Raw genomic sequence first — 7,203 nt, forward strand, 5'->3', positions numbered from 1 at the left:
CATCTTTCTTGTGAACATGGCCATCTCCTCATCATCAGTTGAACTCCCGTCAGTGGAGTCAGCCTTCATGACAAGTGACTTCTGCTTCTTGTCATCAGATTTTTCTTTCACCTCAAAGTTTTTCATGGATATCTCATGGGTCAGCAATGAACCGATGAGTTCGTCATATTTGTAGGTGGTTAAATCCTGAGCTTCCTCAACTGCTGTCTTCTTTGCTTGCCAGTCTTTTGGAAGACTCCTGAGTATCTTTTTGACTTGTTCTTCCTCAGTGAAGATTTTCCCAAGTCTCTTGAGCTCATTAATGATGTTGGTGAACCTTGCGTTCATGTCTGAAATGCCCTCATCATTGTTCATCTCGAACAGCTCGTACAGTCTCATCTGCTGATTCACCTTGGATTCTTTTACTTTGTTTGTTCCCTCGTAGGTGACTTCCAGCTTCTTCCAGATCTCTTGTGCCGACTCACAACCTGAGATTTTGTTATATTCTGCAGCATCGAGCGCACAGTGAAGCATATTGATAGCCGAAGCATGGTTTTGAAGCTTCTTGAGATCATCCTCTGTCCATTCAATCTCAGCTTTAACAACTGACTGGCCAGCAACAACTTTCACAGGTACAAACGGGCCTTGGACTATAGATAGCCAGGCACTCATGTTTGTAGCTTGAATGAAGTTCTTCATCCTATTCTTCCAAAAGGTATAGTTTGACCCGAAGAATAGGGGAGGCCTAGTAATGGACAGCCCCTCAGGTAATATCTGAGTTGTCTGGTTTCCAGGGAGAAACCGAGTGCTATTTTCACCCATGGTATGGATCAACTCAAGGTTGTTAGACCTTTAGTAATGAGCTTTTAAGCTCTGATACCACTTGTTGGTCCCTTGTTTAGTTGCAAGTATAGTTCCAAGGGGGGGGGGGGTTAGGAACTATTTAAACTTTTTTTTTTCAATTTAGGCAGACTTCTTTTTCTAAAGAAAAAAGGTTTCAACAGCGGCGCTGAGTAAACAGCAAGATACTGGTTTAGTCAACAGGTGACTAGGTCAGTTTCTTAGCTTGAGTCAGGAGATAGCACTTAGAGTCTATTCCTGAGCTCAGACGTTCAACGCGCACAACTCAACTTGACCTCTTTACTTGGTCAGTTTTGATTATTTAAAGCAAGCAATATAAATAAGGAGTTAAGGTTTAGAAATACTTCACTCAGCAGATTTATCCAGGTTCGGCTTCTTCTAAGCCTACGTCCTGTCCCCGGAACACTTCCGAGATTTCGAATCCTCTACTGAGCTCTTTAAAGGTAGAGCCTCAAACCTTTTACAATATCAGCAATTGAGTATGACAAGAGTACCTTCCTCTATACTTCTACTCAATCCTAATCTCTCCACTGAGTACTTAAAACCGAGTACTCAGCCTCTCCTTTCTATCTCTAGAAATGATAAGTGTTTTTGTCCTAATACAAAGATGTGCTAAGACACTTTAGATGATTTACAATCACTCTAGACTTTTACACAGATATGAAAATGTAGTGTAAGAATTTTGCTTTGCTTCTTGCTTGCAGAACTTGTAGAGATTTGGTCAGCGTAATGGCTTGATCAAGTTCTGTGTATTGTGAAGCTTGTGATGGCACTATTTATAGAGACGTCTGGTCATTCGGTCATTTCGAATTTCGAAATAACCGTTGGAGGGAAACGGCTATGTGTCGTTGTCATCCTGACTTGCACAGAGCTCTCGGCCAATCACAATTGTGTATCTTCTGTCATCGGTCAGCACAGCAGATGGTCTCTCCTTTTATGGTAAAGTCAACTGGACAGCATACTGTGTCGTCTGAACTTTGCCAAAAGAGGAAACACTTTGTCTGGAAGTTTTCCTTTGCCAGCTGCTGTCTTGTACGCTTTGTCGAGACTACTCAGCAGCTTCATCTTGAAGTTGTTCCCGAAGGTCTTCTAGATCCTTCCGATTGCTGAGTTGCGTTTTGAACAAAACGGCAACGTCTTGATATACGCGGGCCGAGTGTACTGAGTTGTTTGACTTGGGCCTTGGCTTCCGTATTGGGCTTGGGCCATCCAATCCTTATGACTTATAACATTTATACTCAACATTGAACAAACACATTAGTAGGATAAATCAAAGCATTTAAACTTAGTGTGTTTAGAATATGTATTTTAACAATTTTGTCAAATCAAAATTATGTAGAAAGGTGTTTCAACACGTGATTCCCTAAGGCCGAAACTAGGTCTAAGGCTCAGTAAATTGGCGCTTAATCAACTAAGAGGTCGTCAATCTCCTAGGCTCTGACTAGGTCAGATTCAGCTCGCAATATGTGCCTACTAGATTTTGGGGCTTTTGAATGAGTTAAACCAATTGAATAAAGCGTAAGACAGAGATTAGAAAAATAATCATAGAACAAAACAAGAGCTAAATTATTATTAAAGGCAAAGATAATTGTCACAAGATACAATAAGTCAAGTTCGGCAACTGTATCAAAGAGTACAAACATGGAAAGATAAAAGGAGATACAAAAATCCCTTTCAGGGAACCTGTTTACTCTGCAGCCGGCGACTTGATCTTAAGGACGGACCTTGATAATTCCTCGAGAAAAAGCTTTGAAGGAGCTTCAATGGAGGTTGAGGAAGTAGGAGAAGATGGAGAGGAATTACAAGGGGAAAGCTAAAATAATTTACAAAAACGAAAGATATCTAATTACAATGGAAAAATCCTATTTATAGACGCGTCTCAGGCCTCGTTTTGACCTATTTTCGTGTCCTAGTTGGTGTAGGAAGACGTGGGGCCGAACGTGGCTTCGTGGGGGCGGAATTGGTCTTTTTGACCAATTCCCACAGGGCTGCTCGCCGAGCAGGGAAGGCTGCTCGGCGAGCAGGGCTGCTCGCGTCGAGCAGCCCCCTGCTCGCCGAGTAGGCGCCTGGTGGCCTGCTCGGCGAGCAGAAATGGCCCGTGGGGCCCTGCTCGCCGAGCGTTTTCGCCCGAAGCGTGCTCGATTCAAGCTTGATGAGTTCTATGCCCTTTTTCGTCTGAACTTACACCTGCACACGCATAAAAACTCCGGAAAACATTAGTCCAAAAGCCTAAATTGATCCGTCAATCGCTTATTTTGAGCAAACGCTTCGTTTGGTGCGACTTTTGACGGACCAATTAGCTTCAAAAGATAACGGAATTCTAATATGCATGCTATTTCGGCCGTATTTGACTAAATTGATCACAAAACGAGCCTAAACGACGAAAAGTAAATAGAACGTTTCCAATTCCTAACTAACTCACACAAAAGCATTTAAATGCGAGAATTGCTCGCTTATTAACCAAATAACTCTAAAACCCGTCCTAAAACCGTACCCAAAGATAGGGGTTTTTGACCCCTATCACCTATCTCCCTGTGCAATGTGCTTTATAAATTGATTGCCAAGGTCCTGGGTAATAGGCTAAAGCTTGTGTTACCTTTCTTGGTATCTGAGACCCAATCTGATTTTGTCCCTGGTAGGTCTATCTCTGACAGCATTATGGTAGCCTTTGAGTCATTACACTTTTTGAAAAGAAAGAATAGGGGTAGAATTTGTGAGGTGGCTTTAAAATTAGATATTAGCAAAGCCTATGATAAGGTTGACTGGACCTTCCTGAAACTTGTGATGCAAAAATTAGGCTTTCTTGGGTTGTGGATCGATTGGATTATGCTGTGCATTTCGACTGTGGAATATTCTGTGTCGTTGAATGGTACTTTTGTGGGCCCAATTACCCCTAGTAGGGGCTTGAGACAAGGCGACCCCCTGTCGCCGTACTTATTTATACTGTGTGCTGAAGTCTTATCTAAACTGATTACAAAGGCTGCGGATGAGGGTTCCCTTCACGGGTGCCTCATTGCTAGGGGTGCGCCAACCATTACACACTTGTTTTTTGCAAATGACAGCTTCTTGTTTTTCAGGGCCTCTATGGATGAGTGTAACAAAGTTGGGATGATTCTATCTGAGTATGAGGCAGCATCTGGCCAGGCTATCAACCTGCAAAAATCTGGTATTTTCTTTAGTCCGAATGTTAGCCTGGATCTGCGAAATGAGGTATGTAACTCCCTTCAGGTCTTTCATCCTCTGGACACTGGTCGCTACTTGGGTCTCCCTTCACTAATTGGGAAGTCCAAAGTGGCGATTTTTAGTTTCCTTAAAGATAGACTCAGGAAGAGGTTGAGTGCATGGTCTTTTAGATTTCTTTCTGCTGAGGGTAAGGAAGTCCTAATTAAGGCAGTTGCCTAGGCTCTGCCAACTTTTTGTATGAGTGTATTTAAATTGCCCAAATCCCTTTGCCTGGATTTAGAGAAGATAATGAATTCGTTTTGGTGGGGTATGAAACCAGGGGGTAGGAGATCGATTCATTGGCAGAGCTGGGATAGGCTTTGCATGGATAAGAGAGAGGGAGGTTTGGGCTTTAGGAGCCTCCATAAATTCAACCTTGCCTTGCTAGGCAAACAGGCCTGGAAGTTAATGGTCACTCCAAATTCTTTAGTGGGTAGAATGTTCAAAGCTAAATACTTCCCTAGAGACCCATTTCTTTCCTCCAAATTAGGCAATAATCCTAGTTTTGTTTGGGGGAGTGTTTGGAGAGCCATTGAGGTATTGAGATTGTGAGTTCGTTGGAGAATTGGGGATGGTAAGTCAATAAAAGTGTGGAAAGATCCATGGGTTGATACTGTGGCCCCATTTATGGTCCAGGGTGATGATGTTATGCAGCAAGATGATACTAGAGTGGCTGACCTATTTATTCAAGGAAGGAAAATTTGGGATAGAGGGAAGGTGGAGGATTTGTTGACTGAGGCAGATGCCAGAATTGTGTGTGGGATGTTGCTGCCTATCAGAGAAGTTGAGGATGGACCAATGTGGAATTTCACCAAAAATGGCATGTACACAAGTAAATCAGGGTATAGAGTGCTTTGTGATGGTTATGGTAGAGAGAATCAGGAGGATGGGTGGAGTAGAATTTGGAAGATGCACGTTCCCCCGAAAGTTAGAATGTTTGTTTGGAAGCTGGCCTCGGGTTGTGTGGCCACTAGGCATAGATTGGCAGGGAGGGGACTGTCAATCCCAACGCAGTGTCCCTTCTGTCACTCTGATACTGAGCACGACCATCACCTCTTTGTGGAGTGTGTATACGCCCAAGAATGTTGGAACCTATCCGGGATCAATACGGATGTATTCCAACCTGATTATCTAACGGGTTCTATTTTGCAGGTACTCTTGTCCAATGATCGAGACACCATAACCAAGGTGGCAATGACGCTTTGGACTATTTGGAACCAAAGGAATCAAGTAGTCTGGGAGAGCAAAGTCCAGTTACCAGAAACGGCTGTCTCTCTGGCGAATAACTACCTTGCTGCTTGGTGCCAGTCCCAGATGAAGATCCTTACTGTTGTTGCCCGTCACCCGTCCACGTCCACATCCACAGCAGCCCGCGCCGATGCTGTCACCGCACAGATTCGCCCGCCCGCCGACATTACCATCGACGCAATTGCAATTGATGGAGCTGCTGGACATCGTCATGAGCACATGATGCGGATAGCAACGACACAGGTACGACATACTAGTTGGTCTCGCCCCCCTTTAGGGTTTGTCAAATGCAATTGTGATGCGGCTTCCTTTAAAGCTGAGTCTCGAAGTGGGGTGGGAGCTTTACTTAGATCCTCTGATGGATCCTTCATGGCCTGTCGTAGTCGCCAAGTCCCATTTATTGATGATACCAGGGAAGCTGAAGCACTAGCTCTACGTGAGGCATTGCTTTGGTGTGGTTATCTTAATTGTATTAATGTGTTGTTTGAAAGTGACTCGTTGATTGTGGTTAATAGTGTCAATTCGGTTGATCCAGACTTGTCTGCTTATGGGTCTGTTATTCAGGATTGTAAGTTTTTGTTAAGTAGTCGACACGATTATAAAGTGTCTTTCTCTCCACGCCTAGCGAACAGGGGCGCTCATGTTGTTGCACGACATGTCCTGTCCAATGCTAGCGAGTTTGTTTCTTTTTCTGCTCCGGTTTGGTTGCAGGAGACTATTATTGCTGATTCATCTTAAGGAATGAATATCACTTTGTTTCAAAAAAAAAAAAAAAAATTCGTTCAATATTTAACTTATATTCACAAAATTCATTTTTTAGAGAATTCGTAAAATTCTTTGTTGAATTAAAATAATTTTACAATATTATATATCAATAATATGATTATAATTACACATTCCATATAAAATTACTAACTCTTTCCATATTTAATTTTTATTTCGATATTTGAATTTGATAAAACTTCATAAGTATATATATTTTCTTTTTTCAAGAAACAAAAATGTAAATATCTTAGATTTTGCCTAAATTACTAAAATTATTAATTCTTTCCTTTAGTAAAAATATTTATTAAAGGAAAATATTTTTAAAATTTTAATTACAATTCATGTAAATTCAGTTTCCAGTTTTACTCAAAGAGATTGTTCTTATATAAAAGTGATGAGAGGTTTATAAATATTAATCATTTTTTTTATAGATCATAATTATTATTATTATGTTTTTATTTCATAATATTTATATAGTAATTATCCTTCCTATCGTTGTCCATTTAAATTTATTACCCATTTATTTTGATAGGTATGTTTCTATGAAGCATCGATACTTCTCGGAGGTCAACGTACGCGTATCCGTCTGATACTCCGAGTACGGAGACATGGCGGGTTATGTACTGGATACGGCTGGGAAATATCCTATTTTTTCTTTTTCTTTTTCTTTTTTAATTAGGGGATACGCGGAGATACGCCAGGGACATGTTGGGGATATGCTGGGGATACTTCAGGGACACTTTAGGGGTTTTTAATTTTTTTTTGAAAGTATGGGTTTTTTTTTTAAAAACTCAGAAAGTATAAGGATTACAATTAAATTAACCTCAATCCACTAACTCACTGTTTATGTTTATAGGGTTAAATGCATCATTGGTCATTGAACTTGCATGATTGTCTCAAAATGGCCACTCAATTTCAATTTGTCTCAATAAAATCACTCAACTTTGAGTTTTGTCTCAATTAGTTCAACCCGTCGATTTTAGTGGTTGAAACGCATCGAAATAATGACATGGATTACACGTCAACATGAGTTAACTCAAATCTCTGACCGAAGCGAAATGTGACAGCCCTGTGTCCGGTATTTTTATGAAAAAAACTAAATTTTATTTATTTTTTCGTAAAAATAAT

This window comes from Euphorbia lathyris, chromosome 1, assembly GCF_963576675.1.
Source record: "Euphorbia lathyris chromosome 1, ddEupLath1.1, whole genome shotgun sequence".
NCBI classification, from domain to species: domain Eukaryota; kingdom Viridiplantae; phylum Streptophyta; class Magnoliopsida; order Malpighiales; family Euphorbiaceae; genus Euphorbia; species Euphorbia lathyris.